Below are 18,176 nucleotides of genomic sequence, written 5' to 3' on the forward strand. Positions count from 1 at the left end.
TATCTATAATTTATGAAGTATTCATGCCATGTTTACAATAATTTTATATGGTTTTGGAATGATTTGATGGAACTAACCCAGACTGACGTTGTTTTCAGCAAAACTACCGTGTTGGTGTTTTTTGTGCAGAAATAATAGTTCTCCAAATGCAACAATTTTTTGGAACAAAAGAGGCACTAGAAGCTTCATGGGAGGACCAGAAGGTGAAGGAGGTGAGCACGAGACACCGGGGCGCGCCCTGGTGGGTTGTGCCCACTTTGAGGCCCATCTTCGCGTGATTCCAACGCTGAAAAATCCTATAAATAGAGAACCATCAAAAGTAACCCCACATCGGAAGTTCCGCCGCCACAAGCCTTTGTAGCCACGAAAAACCAATCGGGAGCCCGTTTCGGCACCCTGCCGGAGGGGGAAATCATCACCGGTTGCCATCTTCACCATCCCGGCAACCACCATGATGAGGAGGGAGTAGTCCACCCTCGGGGCTGAGGGTTTGTACCAGTAGCTATGTGTTTAATCTCTCTCTCTCTCTCTCTCTCTCTCTCTCTCGTGTTCTTGAGATGACATGATATTGATATATCGCGGGCTTAGTTAATATAGTTGGATCATATGGTGTTTCTCCCTCTCTATCTTGTTGTGAATTGAGTTTTCCCTTTGAGATTTCGTTTTATCGGATTGAATACTTTTATGGATTTGAGAACACTTGATGTATGTCTTGCTATGAATACCCGCGGTGACAATGGGGTAACATATTGATTCACTTGAAATATGTTTTGGCACTCAACTCGCAGATTCCCGAGGTGACATTGGAGTAATCTATGCATAGAGTTGGTGCGCGTTCTTTTCTTTGTTTTTCCGGTAGAAATCTTGAGGCACTCTTTGATATTCTTTGTGTTGGATTGAGTATTATGAATCTGAAATTGTTTGATACATATCGTATAATCAACTCACGGATACTCGCGCTGACATTGAATTATTTAGGTGACACTAGAGTTGGTTGATGTGTATCATATGGTGTTATTTTAGTCCGAACTCTTGGTTAGATCGATCGGAAAGAATAGCTTGATGTTATTTTAGTACGAACTCTAGGATAGATTGATCGGAAAGAATAGCTTTGAGGTGGTTTCGTACCCTACAAACAATTTCTTCTTATGTTCTCCGTTAGATAGTAACTTTGGAGTGATTCTTCATCGCCCGTTGAGGGATGGTTATATGATCCAATTATATTAGCATTTTTGAGAGACTGCACTAGCGAAAGTACGGACCCTAGGCCTTATTTTCAAGCATTGCAATACCGTTTGTGCTCACTTGTATCGTTCACTACCTTGCTGTTTTTATTTATTTAGATTATAAAAATATATTTCTACCATCCATATTACACTTTTATCACCATCTCTCTTCGCCGAACTAGTGCACCTATACAATTTGCCATTGTATTGGGTGTTGGGGACTCAAGAGATTTATTGTATTTGGTTGCAGGGTTGTTTGAGAGAGACCATATTCATCCTATGCCTCCCACGGATTGATAAACCTTAGTTCATCCACTTGAGGGAAAATTGCTACTGTCCTATAAAACTCTGCGCTTGGAGGCCCAACACGAGTCTACAAGAATAAAGTTGCGTAGTAGACATCAGGCGCCCGTGGGCCTGGCTTAGCAATGGCACCGGCTTAGTAGCCCTGCGCTACTGCCACACAGCCTTATCCATCCGCGTGCATCTAGAAGCGATTACCTGTCAGGGAGGCCTCGTCGTCTAGATCCAGCTTGAAGAACCGCTCTACAGGCGCCAAGAACGGACACCAAATGGGTCAGACGAGGTGAGCAACAAGGATTCGCCGTAGCTCCGATGTCGCTTGCCTCGCCCCCACGAACGATCAACGTGTTGCCCTTCTTCTTCTTTGCCTATTGCACCATCTTCTCGTCGTCTTGGATCACAATCGGCATTAGACGTGAACCCGACGACGACAACACCATTACCATCGCCTCCTCCACTGGTAAGGGATTTGAACGCCGCCCACTTTCTTTATTGTGTAGGGTTTGTCGAGTCCGCCTCCTCCGTAGCCCAAAGCAGCACTTTGAGCGGGCACTTCGCCTTGGCATCCGACAACAAACGTGTTTCCTCCTCTGCATTCACCTCTTTGGACACCGCCAACACCTCCTGGCTCAACTCGCTCGAGGGCGCATACCATGAGCAGATTTCACGAAGCCGCCAGCTTTTCGCGCATCTCCGCCCATGACCTGCACCATCCTTGCTTCCCCCGCCGCCATCACCACTCCCGATCGAATAGCTTGGCCGAGAAACCGCCACGAGACAAAGTGGATCTGGCGAGGAAGGAGAGAAGGAGATCCGGTGCAACCAATGCTAGAAGGTAGAAATAGCAAAGCAGTGGGTGAGAAATAAATGTCAAGAATAATGTAATAGTAATCCTTACCTAATAATAAAGCACGGTGGGTTTCTGTCGTCCGTCACCCTTATTTGCAAAAAAGTCCCTGCTGTTTGTTGAAATCAACCCGCAGTCCATCTTTAAGTCATACCGAACTGTTTTTTAGTTTTCTCAGAAACCCCCCTGAGATTTTAGGTAATCAACCCGCCGTACATATTTAAGTCATACGAATCGTTTTTTTGTGTTTTAACAGAAAACCCCCTGACCTTTCGATTAATCAATCGACAGTTTATCTAAAACAAAATTATCCATATCTTTTAAATTGTAACTCCGATTTTAACATATTATATATGAAATTTGATTAGAAAAATATGTAGAATCCAAATATGTTGTTACTTTTAGCTATTAAATATTTCTAAACTATTATTTTGGATGCAAACATAATCTATAGTGCACGGTCTGGGGTTTTTTTCTGCACTGGCGGCGATCCAAATTACAAATAAACACACATTAAAACCAGATTGAGAGGGAAAAAAACATTGATAACCACGCATGCACAACTCTGAAAAACCTCACGGAAAAAAACAACATTTTTCTCATCTTATTCTCGGTGATTGTGTGCGTGCGAGTGTGTGTGTGTGTGTGTGTGTGTTTGTGTGTTTGTGTGTATGTGTGTGAGAGAGATGCCTTAGGATTGACCACATTCAAATGCGTTTCCGTTGTGTGAGCATTGAGACCACCACCGGGAACACAAATGTGATGCAATTTTAAAATAAAGAACGTCTACGTATCAAGGTCTCAAGTCGTGGTTATTGGGTTAAGAGCGTGTGTGTTTTCTGTCCCGTTTCAACGCACGGGCTCTTTTGCTAGTATAATAAAAAAAATCTAACTAAAGCAAGAAAAAATCTCTCCGGGAAAAATCGGGGCACAATCAGTTGTAAAAAAGAAAGTAAAAAAAGAAGAAGAACAGAGGCACCCAACGGCAGCGCCTCCGGAGCCTCAACGGCGAGCGGCGGCGGTCCTCTGTTTTCCTCGCCTTCACACCGCCGCGTATCCCCGTCCCTGTCTTCCACCCTCCAACGTCCAAAGGACTACTCTTTTCCTTGCCTTGCCGCCCCTCGTTGTTGACCAAGACCCAGACAGAGATTTGCTACGACTTCTCCCCTCCGCCCGCCCGTCTCCTCCTCTCCATCATCTTCACTCACCGTTGCAGAAAAGCCATATCGTCGCTCCTCTCCCTGCTCTGCGTGACAGGGGAGGGACTCAATCGACAAGGGATGAACGGGGGTGGGATCATGGCGAGCGCCGCGACGGGGGCGATGAGCTCCCTGCTCGCCAAGCTGGCCGAGCTGCTGGGGGAGGACTGCTACCAGCACCAGATGCAGCGCGGCACGCGGCGGGAGGTGGCCTTCCTGCGGGACGAGCTGAGCAGCATGAACGTGCTCCTCGAGCGGCTGGCCGACGCCGCCGCCGCGGCGCCGCTCGACCCGCAGACGAGGGAGTGGAGGGACCAGGTGCGGGAGATGAGCTACGACGTCGAGGACTGCGTCGACGAGTACATGGGCCAGCTCCGCCGCCGCTCCGGCGGCGGCGGCGGCGGCGTGGTGGGGCTCGTCCTCGACTACGTGAGCAGGGTGCGGGAGATGGTGTCGCGCCGCGGGATCGCGGAGCAGATCCAGGAGCTCAGGGCCCGCGTCGTCGAGGCTGGACACCGCCGGAAGAGGTACAAGATCGATGCGGCGGCTAGCCCTAGTGGCGCCGGCGTGGTGCCGGTCGACCGCCGGCTGCCGGCTCTCTACGCGGAGCTGGGGGGCCTTGTCGGCGTCCACGGTCCGAGGGACGAGCTCGTCAGGCTGCTGGACGATGGAGAAGAGAGGATCAAGGTGGTGTCGGTTGTGGGGGCTGGAGGATTGGGCAAGACCACTCTTGCTAATCAGGTGTACCGAAACATCGGAGATCGATTCGATTGCAAATCCTTTGTTTCCTTGTCACAAAATCCTGACATTGGGATGATCCTTCGAGCAATGCTCCGTCAAGTCAAGAAAGATGAACCTGAACTCACTGGATCAGGTGACACAGAGCAGCTCATCAATGAACTGAGGGATTTCCTACAGGATAAGAGGTATCTAATCCCATAAATTAACTCTTAATTAGCTGCCTTCTCATGAACATTTTGATTGTCTTGATGATAACATGCTTGTGTTTCTGTTTATTTAATCATAATTCTCTATCATGTGTTAGATATTTGATCGTAATTGACGACGTATGGAGCACCCAAGCCTGGAAGATTATCAAATGCGCTTTCAGTGAGAACACTTGTGGCAGTAGAATAATCGTGACAACCAGAATTGGCACCGTTGCGAAATCATGCTCCTCTCCCGATTGTGATCTTGTATATGAACTGAAGGCGCTGAGTGAGGATCACTCCAAGATGTTATTCTTCAGAAGGATTTTCGGCTCTGAAGATAAATGCCCACACCAACTAAAGGAAGTTTCAGTTGAAATTGTAAAGAAATGTGGTGGTTTACCTTTGGCAATCATTACCATGGCTAGTCTGTTAACCACCAAGTCAGACATAAGAGAACAGTGGATGAAGGTTTGTAGTTCGATTGGTTTTGGACTCGAGAAAAACTCCGATGTGGAGGAAATGAACATGATAATATCTTTGAGTTATAATGATCTTCCTCATCATTTAAGGACCTGCTTATTGTATATGAGTATGTTTCCTGAAGATTATGTGATCAAGAGGGATTATTTGGTAAGAAGGTGGATAGCAGAAGGGTTCATCAAGGTTTTTGGAGGCAGGACTCTAGAGGAGGAGGGGGAATGCTATTTTAATGAACTCATAAACAGAAGCCTGATCCAAGCGGTGGATTTTCAATACGACGGCAGAGTGTATGCGTGCAGGGTGCATGATTTGATCCTCGATCTAATTGTATCCAAGGCGGTCGAAGGTAATTTTGTCACTATAGTTACTGACAAAAGACAAGTACTGCGCCCGCAAGGCAAAGTTCACCGGCTCTCATCTGACTGCACTAATGCAGAAAATATGTTAACATGTTCCAAGGCTGTTGCTCATGTTCGATCCCTCAACATGTTCAGGTACTCTGAACGAATGCCTCCGCTTTTGAATTTCCGGGCTCTAAGAGTGCTAGATCTAGATGGCAATGAGGATTTGGAAAGCTGCTATCTTGAAGATATAGGGAAATTGTTTCAGTTGAGATACCTAAGGATTCGAGCAAGTAACAACATTACACTTCCGGAACAAATAGGAGAGCTGCAGTTGTTGGTGATATTGGATCTTCTCAACTGCTATGATACAAGCGAACTGCCTGCAAGTATTGATAAACTTCGGAATTTGAAATGGCTACTTGCTCATCGCGTCAACTTGCCGAATGGAGTCGGCAACATGCAAGCTCTAGAGTATGTGTCACTTGTAGTTGTGGACTACACTACCCCGGTAACCGCGCTACAAGAACTTGGCAGCTTGACCAAACTGAGAAGCCTTGGATTGGATTGGCGCATCAGTGGTGCACACAAGGATAAAATGGCATACACAGATAATCTTGTTTCCTCTCTTGGCAAACTAGGCACCTCTAACCTTCGATGTTTAACGCTCATCAGCCCATGGTCACTGAACTTCCTGTTGGATTCCTGGTCCCCTCCTCCTCACCACCTCCAGGAACTAACAATAAAGGGTTGGTGTCTCAGAAAGATCCCAGCGTGGATGGCCTCACTGGCCAACCTCACCTATCTAGACATTGAGGTTGAAGTTGTACAGGAAACCCTCCGGATTCTTGCGGATTTCCCTGTCTTGCAATTCCTCAAGTCGTACTCAAATGCGGCAGACCCCCAAGAAAGATGTCTTGTTGTCGGCGACAACGGGTTCCGATGCCTAAAGAAACTCAACTTTGTCCACTGACGAACCTGATGTTCTTGGAAGGAGCGATGCCGATGCTCGAAGCGCTTGAATTTCAGATCATTGTGCATGAAGTGAAGACCGCATGCGGACTTGGTTCTCCTCCTGATCTTGGCATCCGCCACCTCTCTGCCCTCAAGAACCTTGCTGTCAACATCTACTGTGAGTGTGCGAGAGTACAAGAAGTCGAGGCATTGGAGGCTGCTATTCAGGCTGCTGTCAGTATGCTTCCCAACAATCCGACACCGACATTGCATAGGTTTCGTGAACCGGAGATGCTACCGGATGATGCAGAACAATAAGCAACTTTTACGCGCATCCAAGCCTGCATTCACACATTATTCAAGGTATTGAGTGGCTGGTGGTTCCTTCAAACCAAACTAAAAGGTCTGCTCATGTGGGTCTCGACTCCGCTGCACAAACTGGACTTCGCGTAGTGATCATTTATCATTCCAGGCAATGCACACACTTTTCATTAGGAGCTAGTATATTTCTTTACGGAGGGAGAAACGCTCTTATATTTCTTTACGGAGGGAGAAACGCTCTTATATTTCTTTACGGAGGGAGTAAATTATAGCTATGGCTTTTTGCAGCTGTTGCTCGAGTCCCTTCCCTTTTGTCTTTGTCTTAGTGAACCGGTGAAATTGATATATCCAACTTCCGTCCAAACTGCGAGCGTGGAACTTTATGAGATGAAATAGGGAAGGACAGAAGATAGAATAGAACTTAAAAGGATAATTGAAGGGGTGTCAGTACATCTGACTTTGTGGACAAATGATAATTCAAGATGGAGACGGTATATATTCAGGTTTGCAAAAGTAAATTCAAGACGGTGTTGACTGCTGTAACCGTGTCTGCGGGCATGTCTTTGTGGACATATGCACGGGTTTTTCTTCTTCCTCTAGAATGTTGCAACTGTGTCTCCGGGTATCGTGTCGCCTTTTCCTTTTGCTCTACAGAACGAATGGTAGCAAAATCATGATGGTGTGTGTGTGACAGTTTTGCTCTTGGCATGTGATCATCATCGCACCGCCTTGGTTTGCAGCACAGATTGTGCGCATGCTTTTGATCTCCCTTTTATGCCAAGAAGAAGGATTTTGCCCATGTTCGTGAGTTTTGGAGTTTGCAAAAGTAAATTCAAGATGGTGTTTTTCACAGTATATATTCAGATCTGCAAAAACAAATGAAAAATAATGAATGGAGAAGTGGGGTATCGATCCCCATACCTCTCGCATGCTAAGCGAGCGCTCTACCATCTGAGCTACATCCCCTTGTTGCCAACATGACTTTCGTTCGTCAGTTGTTGTAAGCCTTGGCACCTTCTCAACATAGCTTTAAGGTAGGAAACCCATCGTGTATTAGTTCATAATTTTCTACTCCCTCCAATTCCTACATCAATATGTAGTCCATATTAAAATCTCTAGAAAGACTTATATTTATGAACGGAGTGAGTAGAGTCATGCAGGGTGTCAAACCACACATGGCGACCAATCTCAAGAGAAGTAGCAAATCTAGCTAAAGAATGAGCCTCAAAATTAGTCCTTCTACTCTCGAAACGAAACATGTATGCCTCAAACTCGGCTCTTCTGGCTTTAATCTCCTTAATAATGGCTTCATTTATTCCTCCGGTATCTTCTGCAATGTCTTTAATCACCGATTGGCGGTCCAAACCAATGAGCAGATGATATTTGCGTAGGTCTATAGCCAATGATAATGCCTCCTTGCATGCCAAAGATTTGAGCATTGATTTTCTTTTTTGCCAGGTCTTTCACAAATGTCATCCGACGATGAAACTTTGCAAGCAATCAAAACATTTGCCAATGTTTAACACACAAAAAAATCATCTTTTTTTTTGGATTTTACTCTTCACCCAAGCTCACATGAGGTCGAGCTCAATTTAACCACGTCCTAAATATGAGTTCTTTCCTGGGGTCAATGTCCTTTTAGGCCACTCCCTTGATTATTAACACAAATTCCGCTATTCAAGGACTAATGGGTGTGCTGAAGATTGTGAGAAATAGACACACATTGGTTAGACAATAATAATTCTCTTAAATTATGCAGTGTCCTGTTTTAAGACTACGATAATTCATCCCTCAATCTGGTTAGGTCTTTTCATGTTTCATTCATAATGTATGGGAAAACACAGATATAATTTTTAGCCAGTTTGAGAAAAAGCTTTCAGTTATGGTTGCATATAATTTCCATCCTTTCTTCCAGAATGAAATCATGACCAAGAGTCGATTGTTCTGTTCTTTCAAACCACAAGTGTTGTTGGAGTGAATCAACCTACCCATTGGAATATTTAAACCTACTCATTGTGCTGCCGTCTTTAAGTTTGTAATTTTCTTTGTGTTTCATTGTGCGCACTCGATGTTGTGCAAAAGGGCCCAGTTTGTTCCTTGAGCTTTACTGTTCATTTCCATGTATAGTAAGTAGATATCAATATTATTATCTCATCATTCGAAAACAACTTCTGTTATTGAAGACTACATGAATGTATCTACACTTCTTTTTTCTTCTTTATACCGTAAATGCTGGCTAGTATTGTAGCAGTTTAACATGTTTTTCTTGGTGACTTTTTTTTGCGGGCACGAAAGCATTCCCCGGACAATCAGCCAAAAGACTGGTCACAAGGAAGCTAGGGGTTTCTTCCAACCAGCAATCCGTCACATTCAAAGTGCATGCATGCTTTGCACAAAGATGCGCGGGTAGGTTCGCTGATCGGTTTACATGCTGAACATCAAATAAAGCAAAATTATCACTAAGCTCTCTTGTTTCTAGTAAGATAGGAGTCACAATTGAACGCGAATTGTGGCGGGTTTTCTAGAGCATCACCAGCTCCAGACAATCCACTTCCATGATCACATGCGAGAGTCCCCTTAAAGCAGCAAAGCGAACTCCATCTCGCATCGAAAAGGCTTCAATGATGAGAGGACCGAGATCCCCGTGTAGGGTTTACACCACGAGCCCAGAATAGCACCTGCGACCAAGCGACACCTCCTGCCCCTCCTCGGTCATCATCAAAGTTCAACGCACCATCTGTGTTGATCTTGGTCATGCCCTCGTCAGGTGGCCGCCAGCCGAAGCCTGGCAAAATCGCGGCTGCCTTGCGCGGAAGATCCAGGAGAGCAATAGCCTCCTTGGTAGCTCGAATAGTGGCTGCAGGGTCACACCCTTCTTCCCCATGCTTGATGCGGTTATGGAGTGCCAGATAGACCACATAATTGTTGTGATTTTAGCACGGCCATCGGCAGAAAACCTTGTGTCACATGTGATATCGCGCGCCCCTGAATTCGGATGAAGTCGCGGGAGCCGGAGGCCGAACCACGCATACGCCTCATCCCAAAAACAACGAGCGTGCGAGCAGTGAATGAGTGCATGTTTCAAGTCCTCGCCCATAGCCATGCACACTTTACAGCGGTCGATAACTGCAATATGACGATATTTGAGAGTACTTTCATCTGGGAGAATGCCACGGAGTACTCTCCACCAAAAGACTCGCACTTTAGGAATAACATTGAGCTTCCATATATAAGGCCTTCCACACTGTTGGTCGTTCCCTAAGGTCCCGGTAGCCGCCCATTCCTCTAGAGCCAAATGCTCGTTATGAGTCATGGGAGCACGATACTTAATTTTAATCAGGTCAAAATAAAAAAGCCGTCTTCACAGTGTAGTTGCCAGATTTTTTTGAAAGCCCAAGCAAAGGAGACCTCCCCACCCCCACGTGGGATAGGAATATTAAGGATGGCATCGACATCCGGGGCAAGAAAGGTCTCCCTAACAACATCTTGTTTCCAGGACCAATTTTCCGAATCAATAAGATCGAACACTCTCTCAATGCTTGAATTCTGTGGCCTTGCGATCGGGGTCATGGAGATTGTACATGGTATCCATTTTTGATGCCACACAGAAATAGTACTTCCATCTCCCACCCGAGCGATCAACCCCAATCTAAGAGCCTCTCTTCCCGCGATGACTGCCTTCCAAGTAGCCGACGCCGACTTGGGAACCGAAGCTTGCATAAAATCTGCATCCGGGAAATAACGCCCTTTCGAAACCCCTGCACACAAGGAATTAGCATTTGTCATGAAGCGACATCCATGTTTGCCCAGCATTGCAAGGTCGAACAAATGTAGGTCTCGAAACCCCATTCCACCCATGCACTTTGGCTTTACCATTTCCTTCCATGAGAGCCAATGCATCGATTTCTTGTCAAGAGAGCTGCTCCAAAAGAATTTAGCCATAGGAGAGATCAGACTCTTGCACACCTTCTTTGTGAACAGAAAAGTGCTCATCGGGTAGGTAGGGATGGCCTGCGCTGTTGAGTTAATAAGAGTCTCCCGACCAGCACATGCGAGTAGCTTTTTCGACCACCCTTGCATATATCCATGAGTTCTTTCACCGATATGATTGAATGTACCACTCGTGATACGTCCCACAACCGTCGGCAGACCTAGGTATTTCTCACTGAACGCCTCCACTTGGATGTTCAACGCTGCTTTCATAGCTTGCTTCACCGGCTCAGGAGTGTCTGTGCGAAAAAATAGAGCTTTTGTCCCGATTTACTCGCTAGCCTGAAACATCACCACAGATCCTCAGAATCTCATTAAGCCGAAGAGCACTATGATCTTTTGAATAAAAAAATCAGACTATCATCTGCAAAAAGCGGGTGAGAGACCCACGGTGATCTATAGCTTACTCTCAAACCTCTATCTATGAAACCTCCATTGTAAAACATCAACAAGGAGGCGAGGCCTTCCGCACACATCAGAAAAAGATATGGCGAGGCATGATCGCCTTGACGGAGCCCCCTTGATGGGGTGAAGAATGGCAGCAGCTCACCATTAACTCACATCGAAAAACGAACTGAAGATACACACTTCATGATCAACCTCACAAAGTCAATACTGAAACCCAGCTTTGACAGAATTGCTTCGAGGTAATACCACTCCACACGGTCATAAGCTTTCATCATATCTAACTTGACCGCATAAGAATAATTCTTTCCTTTTCTTTTCCTCCTCTTCATTGTATGCACACTCTCCTATGCCACAAGTACATTATCAGTAATGAGCCGCCCCTGAACAAAGGCGCTCTGTTCCTCACTAATAATCTCATCCATGATGCCTCATAGACGATTGGTAATCTCTTTACTTGCAATCTTATACAAAACAGGACATAAAGCAATAGGACGGTATTGAGAAATAGACTGGGGGTGTTTTACCTTCGGGATGAGGGTGATAGAAGTGTCATTCAGCCCCGAAGACAGAGTCCCGCCATTTAGGAAATCTAGAACAACGCTGTTACTTCTCCACCAAGGAGATCCCAGTGTCGTTGGTAAAAACCCGTTGTAAACCCATCCACACCATGTGAAGGAAATATGCCCTAGAGGCAATAATAAAGTTATTATTTATTTCCTTATATCATGATAAATGTTTATTATTCATGCTAGAATTGTATTAACCGGAAACATGATACATGTGTGAATACATAGACAAACTGAGTGTCACTAGTATGCATCTACTTGACTAGCTCATTAATCAAAGATGGTTATGTTTCCTAGCCATGGACAAAGAGTTGTCATTTGATTAATGGGATCACATCATTAGGAGAATGATGTGATTGACTTGACCCATTCCGTTAGCTTAGCACTTGATCGTTTAGTATGTTGCTATTTCTTTCTTCATGACTTATACATGCTCCTATGACTATGAGATTATGCAACTCCCGTTTACCGGAGGAACACTTTGTGTGCTACCAAACGTCACAACGTAACTGGGTGATTATAAAGGTGCTCTACGGGTGTTTCTGAAGGTACATGTTGGGTTGGCATATTTCGAGATTAGGATTTGTCACTCCGATTGTCAGAGAGGTATCTCTGGGTCCTCTCGGTAATACACATCACTTAAGCCTTGCAAGCATTGCAACTAATGAGTTAGTTGCGGGATGATGTATTACGGAACGAGTAAAGAGACTTGCCGGTAACGAGATTGAACTAGGTATTGAGATACTGACGATCGAATCCCGGGCAAGTAACATACCGATGACAAAGGGAACAACGTATGTTGTTATGCGGTCTGACCGATAAAGATCTTCGTAGAATATGTGGGAGCCAATATGAGCATCCAGGTTCCGCTATTGGTTATTGACCGGAGACGTGTCTCGGTCACGTCTACATTGTTCTCGAACCCGTAGGGTCCGCACGCTTAACGTTATGATGACAGTTTCATTATGAGTTTATATATTTTGATGTACCGAAGGTTGTTCGGAGTCCCAGATATGATCACGGACTTGACGAGGAGTCTCGAAATGGTTGAGACATAAAGATCAATATATTGGACGACTATATTTGGACACCGGAAAGGTTCCGGGTGAGATTGGGACAATACCGGATCACCGGGAGGTTATCGGAACCCCCGGGAGGTATATGGGCCTTATTGGGCCTTAGTGGAAAGGAGGGGAAAGGAGCAAGGGAGGGGGCACGCCCCCCCCCCCAAGCCCAATCCGAATTGGGAGGCCCCCCCCCTTTCCTTCCTCCCTCCTTCCTCTTTCCCCCTTCTCCTACTCCAACAAGGAAGGAGGGAGTCCTACTCCCGGTGGGAGTAGGACTCCCCTTGGCGCGCCCTCCTCCTGGTCGGCCGCCCCCTCCCCCTTGATCGTTTATATACGGGGGGCAGGGGGGCACCTCTAGGAGAACAACAATTGATCATTGATCTCTTAGCCGTGTGCGGTGCCCCCCTCCACCATAGTCCACCTCGATAATACTGTAGCGGTGCTTAGGCGAAGCCCTGCGTCGGTAGAACATCAACATCGTCACCACGCCGTCGTGCTGACGAAACTCTCCCTCAACACTCGGCTGGATCGGAGTTCGAGGGATGTCATCGGGCTGAACGTGTGCTGAACTCGGAGGTGCCGTACGTTCGGTACTTGATCGGTCGGATCGTGGAGACGTACGACTACATCAACCATGTTGTGCTAACGCTTCCGCTTACGGTCTACAAGGGTATGTAGACAACACTCTCCCCTCTCGTTGCTATGCATCATCATGATCTTGCATGTGTGTAGGAATTTTTTTGAAATTACTACGTTCCCCAACAGTGGCATCCGAGCCTCGGTTTTATGCGTCGATGTTATATGCACGAGTAGAACACAAGTGAGTTGTGGGCGATACAAGTCATACTGCTTACCAACATGTCATACTTTGGTTCGGCGGTATTGTTGGATGAAGCGGCCCGGACTGGCATTACGTGTACGCTTACGCGAGACTGGTTCTACCGACGTGCTTTGCACACAGGTGGCTGGCGGGTGTCAGTTTCTCCAACTTTAGTTGAACCGAGTGTGGCTACGCCCGGTCCTTGTGAAGGTTAAAACAACACCAACTTGACAAACTATTGTTGTGGTTTTGATGCGTAGGTAAGAACGGTTCTTGCTTAGCCCGTAGCAGCCACGTAAAACTTGCAACAACAAAGTAGAGGACGTCTAACTTGTTTTTGCAGGGCATGTTGTGATATGATATGGTCAAGACGTGATGAGATATAAGTTGTTGTATGAGATGATCATGTTTTGTTGAAGTTATCGGCAACTGGCAGAAGCCTTATGGTTGTCTCTTTATTGCATAAAATGCAAGCGCCAAATAATTACTTTACTTTATCGCTATGCGATAGCAATAGTTGCAAGAGCAATAGTTGGCGAGATGACCATGTGACGACACATTGATATAGATCAAGATGATGGAGATCATGGTGTCATGCCGGTGATGATGGAGATCATGATGATGCTTTGGAGATGGAGATCAAAGGCACAAGATGATGATGGCCATATCATGTCACATATTTTTGATTGCATATGATGTTTATCTTTTATACATCTTATTTTGTTTTGATTGACAGTAGCATTGTAAGATGATCTCTCACTAAATTTCAAGATAAAAGTGTTCTTCCTAAGTATGCACCGTTGCCAAAGTTCGTCGTGCCCAGACACCACGTGATGATCGGGTGTGATAAGCTCTACGTCCATCTACAACAGGTGCAAGCCAGTTTTGCACACGCGGAATACTCAGGTTAAACTTGACGAGCCTAGCATATGCAGATATGGCCTCGGAACACTGAGACCGAAAGGTCGAGCGTGAATCATATAGTAGATATGATCAACATAGTGATGTTCACTATTGAAAACTACTCCATTTCACGTGATGATCGGTTATGGTTTAGTTGATTTGGATCACGTGATCACTTAGATGATTAGAGAGATGTCTATCTAAGTGGGAGTTCTTAAGTAATATGATTAACTGAACTTTAATTTATCATGAACTTAGTCCTGGTAGTATTTTGCAAATTATGTTGTAGATCAATAGCTCGCGTCGTTGCTTCCCTATGTTTTATATGTGTTCCCAGAGAAAACTAAGTTGAAAGATGTTAGTAGCAATGATGCGGACTTGGTCTGTGATCTGAGGTTTATCCTCATTGCTGCATGGAAGAATTATGTCCTTTATGCACCGCTAGGTGACAGACCTATTGCAGGAGCAGATGCAGACGTTATGAACGTTTGGCTAGCTCAATATGATGACTACTTGATAGTTTTGTGCGCCATGCTTTATGGCTTAGAAACGGGACTACAAAAACCTTTTTGAAATGTCACAGAACATATGAGATGTTCCATGAGATGAAATTGATATTTCAGACTCATGCCCGTGTCAAGAGGTATGAGACCTCTGACAAATACTTCGCCTAAAAGATGGAGGAGAATTGCTCAACTAGTGAGCAAGTACTTAGACTGTCTGAGTACTACAATCGCTTGAATCAAGTGGGAGTTAATCTTCCAGATAAGATAGCGATTGGCAGAGTTCTCTAGTCACCATCACCAAGTTATTGGAACTTCGTGATGAACTATAATGCAAGGGATGACGAAAACGATTCCCGAGCTCTTCGTGATGCTGAAATCGACGAAGGAAGAAATCAAGAAAGAGCATCAAGTATTGATGATTGATAAGACCACTAGTTTCAAGAAAAGGGCAAAGGAAAAGAAAGGGAACTTCAAGTAGAATGGCAAGCAAGTTGTCACTCCCGTGAAAAAACCCAAAAGCTGGACCAAAGCCTGAAACTAAGTGCTTCTATTGCAAAGGAAGTGGTCACTGGAAGCGAAAATGCCCTAAATATTTGGTGGATAAGAAGGATAGCAAAGTGAACAAGGGTATATTTGATATACTGGTTATTGATGTGTACCTTACTAGTGTTTATAGTAAACCCTGAGTATTTGATACTTGTTCAGTTGCTAAGATTAGTAACTCAAAACAGGAGTTACAGAATAAACAGAAACTAGTTGAGGGTGAAGTAACGATGTGTGTTGGAAGTGGTTCCAAGATTGATATGATCATCATCGCACACTCCTTATACTTTCGGGATTAGTATTGAACCTAAATAAATGTTATTTGGCGTTTGCGTTGAGCATGAATATGATTTGATCATGTTTATTGCAATACGATTATTCATTTAAAGTCAGAGAATAATTGTTATTCTGTTTACATCAATAAAGACTTCGATGGTCATACACCCAATGAAAATAGTTTATTGGATCTCGATCGTAGTGATACACATAATCATAATATTGATGCCAAAAGATGCAAAGTTGATAATGATAGTGCAACTTATTTGTGGCACTGCCGTTTGGGTCATATCCGTGTAAAGCGCATGAAGAAACTCCATGCTGATGGGTTTTTGGAATCACTTGATTATGAATCATTTGATGCTTGCGAACCGTGCCTTTTGGGCAAGATGACTAAAAATCCGTTCTTCGGAACAATGGAACGAGATACTGACTTGTTGGAAATAATACATACTGATGTATGCAGACCAATGAGTATTAAGGCTCGTGGCAAGTACCGTTATTTTCTGACCTTCACAGATGATTTGAGTAGATATGGGTATATCTACTTGATGAAACATAAGTCTGAAATAGTTGAAAGGTTCAAAGGATTTCAGAGTGAAGTGGAAAATCATCGTAACAAGAAAATAAAGTTTCTGCGATCTGATCGTGGAGATGAATATTTGAGTTACGAGTTTGGCCTTCAGTTAAAATAATGTGGAATAGTTCCACAAACTCATGCCACCCGGAACACCACAGCGTAACGGTGTGTCCGAACGTCGTAACCGCACTTTATTGGATATTGTGCGACCTATGATGTCTCTTATCGGTTTACCACTATCGTTTTGGGGTTATGCATTAGAGATAGTTTCATTCACTTTATATAGGGCACCATCGAAATCCGTTGAGACGACGGCTTATGAACTGTGGTTTGGCAAGAAACCAAAGTTGTCGTTTGTTAAAGTTTGGGGCTGCGAGGATTATGTGAAAAAATTTCAACCTGATAAGCTCGAACCCAAATCGGAGAAGTGCGTCTTCATAGAATACCCAAAGGTAACTATTGGGTACACCTTCTATCATAGATCCGAAGGCAAGATATTCGTTGCTAAAATGGATCCTTTCTAGAGAAGGAGTTTCTCTCGAAAGAAGTGAGTGGGAAGAAAGTAGAGCTTGGTAAGGTAATTTTTACCTTCTCCCGAATTGGAAAGTAGTTCATCACAGAAATCAGTTCCAGTGTTCCTACACCAATTAGTGAGGAAGCTAATGATGATGATCATGAAACTTCAGATCAAGTTACTACCGAACCTCGTAGGTCTTCCAGAGTAAGATCCGCACCAAAGTGGTACGGTAATCCTGTACTGGAAGTCATGTTACTAGACCATGATGAACCTACGAACTATGAGGAAGCGATGATGAGCCCAGATTCCGCGAAATGGCTTGAGGCCATAAAATCTGAGATAGGATCCATGTATGAGAACAAAGTATGGACTTTGGTTGACTTGCTCGATGATCAGCAAGCCATGTTAAATAAATGGATCTTCAAGAGGAAGACGGACACTGATAGTAGTGTTACTATCTACAAAGCTCGACTTGTTGCGAAAGGTTTTCAACAAGTTCAAGGTGTTGAATATGATGAGATTTTCTCACTCGTAACGATGCTTAAGTCTGTCCGAATCAAGTTAGCAATTGCCACATTTTGTGAAATCTGGCAAATGGATATCAAAACTATGTTCCTGAATGGATTTCTGGAAGAAGAGTTGTATATGATGCAACCAGAAGGTTTTGTCGATCCGAAAGGTGCTAACAAAATGTGCAAGCTCCTGCGATCCATCAATGTACTGGTGCAAGCATCTCGGAGTTGGAATATATGCTTTGATGAGTTGACCAAAGCATATGGTTTTATACAGACTTTTGGAAAGGCCTGTATTTACAAGAAAGTGAGTGGGAGCACTACAGCCTTTCTGATAAGTATATGTGAATGACATATTGTTGATCGGAAATGATGTAGAATTTTCTGGAAAGCAGAAAGGAGTGTTTGAAAGGAGTTGTTCAAAGAAAGACCTCGGTGAAGCTGCTTACACATTGAGCATCAAGATCTATAGAGATAGATCAAGACTCTTGATAAGATTTTTCAGTGAGTACATACCTTGACAAGATTTTGAAGTAGTTCAAAAATTGGAACAGTCAAAGAAAGAGTTCTTGTCTGTGTTGCAAGGTGTGAAGTTGAGTAAGACTCAAAACCCGACCATGGCAGAAAATAGAAAGAGAATGAAAAGTCATTCCCTATGCCTCAATCATAGGTTCTATAAAGTATGCTATGTTGTGTACCAGACCTATTGTATACCTTGCTCTGAATTTGGCAAAGGAATGCAATTTTGATCTAAGAGTAGACCACTGGACAACGGTCAAGAATATCCTTAGTGAGGACTTAGGAGATGTTTCTCGATTATGGAGGTGATAAAAAGAGTTTGTCGTAAAGAGTTACATCGATGCACGCTTTTACACCGATCCAGAT

At 44.4% G+C, this 18,176-nt stretch overlaps 1 non-coding gene and 1 pseudogene across 1 annotated transcript; one reads left to right on the plus strand and one right to left on the minus strand.

The window, feature by feature from the left end:
• The first annotated feature begins 3,358 nt into the window (after positions 1 to 3,358).
• Positions 3,359 to 6,890, plus strand: LOC123113258 (disease resistance protein RGA5-like; annotated as a pseudogene).
• A 606-nt stretch (positions 6,891 to 7,496) lies between these two features.
• Positions 7,497 to 7,569, minus strand: TRNAA-AGC (transfer RNA alanine (anticodon AGC)). Its single transcript has one exon. It is a non-coding gene; the product is annotated as a tRNA-Ala (tRNA).
• Between the last annotated feature and the right edge of the window lie 10,607 nt (positions 7,570 to 18,176).

The sequence above is a fragment of the Triticum aestivum genome, chromosome 5B (genome assembly GCF_018294505.1).
Source record: "Triticum aestivum cultivar Chinese Spring chromosome 5B, IWGSC CS RefSeq v2.1, whole genome shotgun sequence".
NCBI classification, from domain to species: domain Eukaryota; kingdom Viridiplantae; phylum Streptophyta; class Magnoliopsida; order Poales; family Poaceae; genus Triticum; species Triticum aestivum.